The 7,857-nt window shown below is 37.4% G+C and overlaps 1 long non-coding RNA gene across 1 annotated transcript; it reads left to right on the top strand.

Annotated features, from left to right (window-relative positions):
- The first annotated feature begins 2,413 nt into the window (after positions 1-2,413).
- On the top strand, positions 2,414-4,927 carry LOC113354185. Its single transcript, XR_003361715.1, has 5 exons — positions 2,414-2,536; positions 3,453-3,732; positions 4,125-4,447; positions 4,588-4,691; positions 4,770-4,927. It is a non-coding gene; the product is annotated as an uncharacterized LOC113354185 (long non-coding RNA).
- Positions 4,928-7,857: the final 2,930 nt, after the last annotated feature.

Raw genomic sequence — 7,857 nt, 5'->3', positions numbered from 1 at the left:
CATTGTTTTGTTATCATCCATTGTTAACATGCTCAATTATGTGCGTGATCGATCATAAGTTGGAATCTAGTTTGTTATTCTGCAGGTACAGAAAGACTATTGAAGATTTGAAGAAAAATAAATTTTTGTTATTGGTTTTGTATCATTGTGATTTGCTTCGCGCACATCGGATAAGATCCGACTAGATCTAGTTTATCTTTTGATAGACTTGTTATTAGTAGTGGTATTTAGATCGACAAGCTATCATTTGGTAGTGATAATACTCGAGTTCTCTTTGAAAAGAAACACAATTTACATTCGATAAAACAAAAAATAATGGATATCCAGTAAAAGTAGGCTGTCACAATTTATTCTTGTGCAATCCTTGTGACATCGAGCAATTTGGAAGCATCAGTCAAGAGCCATCAATATGCATTTTTGTTTTCTTTTTTCGGCCTTCATTTCTGCAAAATTTAGCTTTGTGGCAATTCTTTCGGTCGTCCGCCCCACCGTGGCAGCAGTCATCCAGTTTATGCTTCTAGTATCCAATCCAAAGAGGCTGATTAATACAACAAACAGCCCAAGACCACGACATAATAGCCCATACTAAATCCGATACAAATGAGGTGTAATTAGAAGTGGTATATGAATGAAGTTGGGATTCAAAATTTCAGAAATCTCCGCTCCAAAACTCAGTGAGACCACTGTTACTTGAAAACCCCAGGATGGTTTTCTCTTCTTCTTCTTCTTCTTCTTCTTAGATCTGAGCTTCGAAATATATTAAAAAAGCATCTCAAGATCAGCTTAATCAATCAGTGGGAAACAACAAAATGCCTCTTATGGATTAGATTGATGCTCATTGTCGTGGAAGAGGAAGATGGAGAAACATCAAATTACCTGGCAGTTTTATGAGGTATATAGAAACATCAGTACCTGTACAACTCTAAATACAGTTATTTCAGTTTTTGGTTATACTGCATGTTTTGATTACACCGATATGACCTTCATGTTCATCTAATGGACTTAAAAACCATCTCAATTCCCGAATGTTTAATGTCTGAGGCGATTAAAGTAAGTTTTTGAAAGCTGATTTGAGTTGGCTTTTGTCTATCTGATCTTATTTGAATTCATAATTGGGATGGCGGTTGTCATCTTCTTATTGTCATTAATCTAAACACCAAATCTGCAGTTTGATGAGGTATATAGGAATAGCACTACAACTCTAAATACAATTATTTTCAGTTTCATTATTGTACTTCTAGTGTAAATTAAAATCTTTCCTTGAAGCTATCCATTGTTTAAAAAAACAAACAAAGGAAATGGCTTCTAATCTGTTGGTAAATTGCTAGATTTGAGTTCTGGGCTTACCTTTAACAAAGAATAGTTGTGGATTTTTAATTATGAAGTGATCTAATACATGCTAGGATTTGTTTTGTTAAATGTTTGGGTCCTACGACATCTGATGCACATTGGTAATCAGTGATACACGTCATAACACACACACACCATTACTACATATCTAGTCTGTTTATTTGGCTTAGCATCTCCTCTGCTGAACTATTAGTCCATCAGTTTGGGTTGATCATACACTTGGGGAAGGTCCTAACTGAGTGGCTGACGATAGTGAAACTACTAGCTGACTGATAAAATGTAAAGCTGAAAATGGTTTGTCTGGTTAAGCAGGGAGATCAAATGTGAGGTATGGTGCACATATTGTGTGTTTAATATTTTAGGATCTTGAATCTGTTAAATTCCTTTACTTATTGTTTTACATGGTTGGTCTTAGACCATCAAGTGTGCTCCTTGTGATTAAATGGCTTCTCACCGTGTGTGTTATTTTCCATTTGGCTAATACCGTTGGGAATACACAATGACTGACAGCTGATGTTATGAGTAAACTGCAGCTCCTGTTTCACATGGCAATGATATTTTAAGAAATCATATTCAGTTAATTAAGATTTAGGAGATCACTAGTTCTTCTTTCCCTAGCAGTTAGTTCGGTAAAATCTGTTGTTGGCTGTTTCATTTTTGGTCTTTGGTTGATATCACTGTTGAATTGCTCAAACTTTAAATTTATAAATTTAATTCGTCCTGTCACGCTTGTAGGATGTGTACTCTGGCGATACCAATTTTAGTGGCTTTCCGTACGATACTCCTGTGAAATATCCGATCTTGTGGCATCCAGGTGCTAGATTTAATGTGCAAAGAGAATCTGGCATGAGTTCGGACCTCAACAAATTAGCATCTGAAAAGAATACGAGTACGAGTTTTGACGATGCAGATTTGAACCCCACTCCCATGAGAAGATTTAGGAGTATTAATTCCTTCAATTCACCCAGGATAAATGAGCTTGCTAGACATTCAAGAGCCAATAGTTCTGCAGATATCTGAGAATTAGAAATAGGTAAAATGGGGATTTTTCCTCTGATGTTGAGATTGTGGAACCTCATGCCAGCAATCTTGGGAGAAGCGCAAGAGTTAAGGAATCAGGACAGGGGGAAACGGTGGCTGTGAGTGCAACTCATTAGCTGGTGGGTGGAATGAAGCGGATGCGCTGGTAAGTTTAGATCACAACTTTATTCTTTGTCCAGATATCATTTGGGTTATTTCTTATAATATTCCCGTTATTCAAATTTTCCAAAGTTTTAAAATTCTCTGGTAATATGGGCATAGTTTTCCATCTTCTTATTATCGGTAGGATAACGTTGGTGAAGTTTGTCCGCACTATATGGTGTTCAAGGCTTCTTCTAACCATAGAGCCAATATATAATGTTTTGTCATAGTCAGGAAATGTCTTAACTAGTCATCTCTAGTCTACATATTATGAAATATATTTGGATTAGTATTAGACGCTTAAGGAGCTAACAACTAGTCTAGTATACCAACGGTCCACGATAAATTAAATTATTTTGCGCTTCTACATGTATTTTTGATACCATTGGCTGATTACCATAATTTGAAGCTGTGCTAGATAAATCTAGAAAATTTCTACCGATGCGAGTCTGACATCAGAATATTGTCATGTTTCTTTGATATATCAGCATCCACATCTAATTGCCTTGATAATGTTCATGCCGTTTTTCATTTCTCATACATTTTGTTTCTTTGTCGTTTCTAATTGCATAGTCATGGAAGTAGTGTGTAGAAGATAGAACTAATAAAGTTACATAGCAGCTATGTGACGGTAAAATATCCCACATATTGCTAAATGCAAGAGTGAGTCGCACTAAAGACCTTACAAGTAAGGGCCCTACAGAAGTAATTTCCATTATTGTCCAAGGAAGATGCTGATTTGTTGCTGTGGGGGCTATCAGAAACTTAAAGCTGTATGGCCGTAGTACTATACTTGGCTTTTTTTATTTGTCCTTACGTGTTTTCATTCCAGATTTGTTCTCAGCTTAAGTCTTTTCTACTCTAATCAGGTAATAGTGATAAATAACTGTTAGAGGAGCACTAATTTATTTGAGTCTCAGCTACTTGCAGAGGCTACAAAGCAAAAATTTTGGGTCCCTGAAGATAGAAAATGATATTGGTCAATGAACTATATTGATAAATTTCATGCCCCAGAATTAATCATTCCTGAGAGCAGCAACGAGATTCCAGAGTGGGTAAAAGTCTTGGAACCTGCAAGAAAGCTACCCACAAATGTAAGAACCAGGATTAGGAAATGTGCATACGAGGCGTTGGATAAAGGTCCGCCAGAGTGGGCGAAGAAGATATTGCGCATTCTATTAGTAAGGGCGGCCTACAAAGGTGCTTTTCTTTTCGAGTGTATTTCACGAAATTATCTTCTTCAGTTTGCTTTTTCTTTTTAATCGAGTCTTCAGTTTTACTTCATTTTTGCGGAGTTACATAGAAGTTAAATGAAATCACCAATTTATTGTTTACAACGTCGAAGAAAGAAAGAAATTCGAGAAAATAGCTACGAGTTGGGATACAAAGAATGGAAACATAGTCTGTTTTTGTACCATCTCTTAGCTGCTAGAAGATTTCGAATTTGATCTATTAAGTTATCTAAAAAACCATACTTATGTGTGTGGAAACCCAAGTCTTCTCAGTTGGCAAATGTAGTATATATTATTGGCAAGGAGCTCCCTTTTGGCCAGCTTGTTTTTGAATCTCGATCTTGTTTATTGGATATGCAGAAATCTATTGTTTCGGTGCTGACACGTGTGGCTGACGAAGTTTCACAGAGGAAACCTGTGGTGTTAAAAATGGAAAGGCGTGTCAAAAAAATGTCTGACATTGTCATGAAACAATGTTATTATGTATTGCGCCATACTATTCTTGAAGATGAGGCAAAAACATTCTGCAGTTTGCTTACCGTTATGCTAATGAGGATGATGGCAGCATTCTTGGATATCCTACAATGCTATCTCGTGCCTTTGGTTTTTGAACCATTGATTTGAGGTTAGCAGTAGGCACTTACATTGGATCTGATGAAGCTTTTCTGGAGGATGTTCGTGAGGTATGTTGATGCCTGTCCTCTTTCTTGTGAATTAAAATTTACTTGGCGCCAAAGCTCATCAGTCTCACGTAGACCAGAAATTCGAAGGATGAGTTCTAGGTTCTGACATTTACTGTTGCCAATATATTTGTTTTTATCAGGTTTGGCACAACATACGCACTGCTTACAGAGACCAGCAAGATTTGATGCTTTTCGCTGAACAATTATCTGGAAATCTTGAGTCGCTGGTGATTATTTTCCATTGGTCAGTCTCTCAATGCGCTTGTACATCCGTTTCCTGTATTACCTCGTAAATTAATTTACGACATATTCTTCCAAACAGGTGCTTGATCTTGTACAGAAAATGAAGGAGTATGGTAATCCCTAATGCTTAAGCGCCGCACCAAGGAAATCGATGAGTTTCTGTGTGCAAGGAGATCCTTAAAGCTCCTTGAGACGATGGTGGCTGCAGACTCTGTGGCTTCGACAAAAGCGATGAAACTGTGCTACTGTGTGATCATTGTGATTCTGAGTATCATACTTAGTGCTTGATACCTCCACTCCTTAAGATTACCATTGGAAACTGGTATTGTCCCACATGGATTGGAAGTGGTGAAGTAAATGCACCACCCGATACTCATGTCATTCATCACCGCAGACAGAATAGATATCAAGGTGAAGGAACTCGTATTTTCTCAGAGACACCGAACAGTTAGCAGCTGTTATGGAAGAAAAAGAGTATTGGGACTGTAGCCTGGAGGAGGTATGTTCATGACACCTTATTTGCGTATATTCTCAAGTCATTATCAAGGCATGAAGCTGAATTCCGGATAGTCCTATAGCTGTTCATTGCTAATAACTAATATGTCATTATTGCCCTATTACATAGTCAAGATTATTTATTTATTTCTACGAGTAATTTCTTACCTATTTTTAGAAAATTAGCAATTTAATTCCCCAAAATTGTTGAAAGGATCTTTTGGTTAGTGTTACTATCTGCTCTACCTTACAAAAATGACCCTGTTTATAGAAACTGATAACCTTCAACCTTTTTGCTTGGTTTTCACTTCTCAGTAAATTTTTTTGTTATCGATTGCACCATGTTGTTTTCTACTAAATACTAATAGTAAAGATGGATTGTCTCAGATGTTAACAATAAAGCGTTGAATATAAGTCCTGAATTGTTTGATCAAAATTCTGTAAGCAGCTCAGAAAGTTAAAAGAATGTTATGTTAGTTAATAAACATACATTTTTCCTTCTTCTGGTAGATGTGCTTAGCCTCTTAGGGCCTTTTCAGGACACTTCTGTGTGGTATTAATTACTTTTTTCTTGATGTAGAGTGTCTTCTTACTGAAGTTTTTGAGCGACGAAGTGTTGAAGGAATCGATTCTGCAGATGCACAGATTGAAGTCTCAGTCCTCTCAACAAGCTGGAAATCCAATTACTGCCAATTCACTGGATTGAGGTCTTATGATGGTGGAAAGTGTGGAACTTCTCTTGCAACCAAATCATCCGCGATGTTGGAATGATGTATGGTCCATGCATGGAGCCAGAAACCTCTGATATCATCCCTGTGAGGCGGGGTAGGAGGTTGAAAGCAACTTATGAGTCTGGCCTTCCAGACCCCTTACTTGCCATCAGACCTTTTGCACCAAATTGGAACTCGAGGGCGTAATGGTGGTAAGTGCAACTCATTGTTACCAGCCAATGATGAAAGCAAGGAAACTGATGATCACGCTAAAGAGAAAGGGAAAGTAAGCACCAACTGCGAGGAGCATGCATGTGAAACAAGCAGAATTGAGGCATAGAGTGGAAAATTGGACACTAGTTCTTGAATGATGAAATTTCAAAAGAAATAACCTGGAGGAGATTAAGAAAAAGTTCATCACGATGGTTCCAACAAGGAATTAGTGAAAGGAATATGACTCATTGGTTCAGACGGGATTCCATCCCTTGTGCCGTCCACATCTCTGTATCTCCATGATCCAACACTAATTTTGAACATTGTCCAACGGAAAGAAGCTGAAAAAGGTACTAGGTGTAACATTGTGGAGGAGGTATGTCAACAGAAAAACAAGACTGTATCAGTTGATAAAAATCCCAGACTCTGCAAAATGAAGTGTTAAGAACGGTCTCAAGGAGGAACAGCCAAGAGCCAAGGTATCAGTTTAAGAAAGTTCAACAAGGAAGATCCAGAATCTTCAAAGAAGAAAACTCCAGCGCCTAAGGGTCCCAGCTGTGTAGTGCCTGAACGTTCATTGAGGCATGTGGTGGGAAAGGTTGCTCCAATTTTAAGGCGGCTCAAGAGTAACTTACTTGATATGGATGCTGCTCTTCCAGAAGAAGCACTCAGGCCACTAAAGTCTTGACTCATTAAAAGGATCTGTTTGGCGTGCATTTACTAAATCTGCGGAGTCAGTAATTGAGGTGAGCTTGTCTTTATTTCTTCCTAAAATAATTGATTTGATAGGACTAGCTTATAATCACAGTTTCAAAGAACTTTCATTACGTCATTTCTTAACCAATGGTCAATTTCCATTCCAGTTTGTGTTATTATCAGATTGCGCTAGTTACCACCATGAACATACAGTATTATAAGAAACGTACTAAGTGCTGTAGAATAGAAATTTACATAATATATAGAAACTTGGCCATAGTTGAGCAATTCGTACTATTTAATCACCATTGGGAAGATATTGGTAGCAATTCTTACTATTACATTACATTTCAGGAGAGTTCTAGTTTGACACCGATAATGTGTATGTATTATCGCGATATGTTTTTTAACCTTTTTACTGCAAGTGTATGGATGAATAACATTTCTTCACTTTTCCATCTTGCCATTGTTAAGTAAAAGTTTGTTTTCATCTTTCATATGATTCAAGCAGTAATCGTATTCGAGGACATGATCAAGACAGAGTACTTGAGGAATAGGCCTCCTAAAATAGTTGATTTGGTAGGACTAGGTTATGTTTCGTCAAATGTGTGGTTTGGGTATTGCCACAGTTGATACGCATTGGTTAGCAGTCAGAATACGCACACACCACTACTCAATATCTAAGTCTGTTTGGCTTAACATCTTATTTTGCTTCTGCACAGGCACGGGATAGCTGAGGGAAGATGTACTTATGTGTATGTTGAGCATCTAAAGGAGATTCATAACTGTCTCTTAGTTGGTGTCCAACCATGTACTGGTTGGCGAAGGATGAACTGATGATTAAAGTTTAACCATATTTCTGCTGATGAACTGCTGATTAAAGTTTAACCATATTTCTGCTGATTGAAAGTCTTGGAGTATCGGCTTAACTCATCTGATAGACCAATAAGTTTACTTTTCTACAAAGAGGTAGAAATCAAAACGTACTAGTGCTGAATTTCATTTTTGTGATGCCTTTGGATTCTTTGTTTTTTTTTTTTTTTTTTAAGCATA

This window comes from Papaver somniferum, chromosome 2 (assembly GCF_003573695.1).
Source record: "Papaver somniferum cultivar HN1 chromosome 2, ASM357369v1, whole genome shotgun sequence".
Taxonomy (NCBI): Eukaryota; Viridiplantae; Streptophyta; class Magnoliopsida; order Ranunculales; family Papaveraceae; genus Papaver; species Papaver somniferum.
The sequence above is the reverse complement of the archived record's forward strand: the minus strand, read 5'-3'. Positions and strand labels throughout refer to the sequence as shown.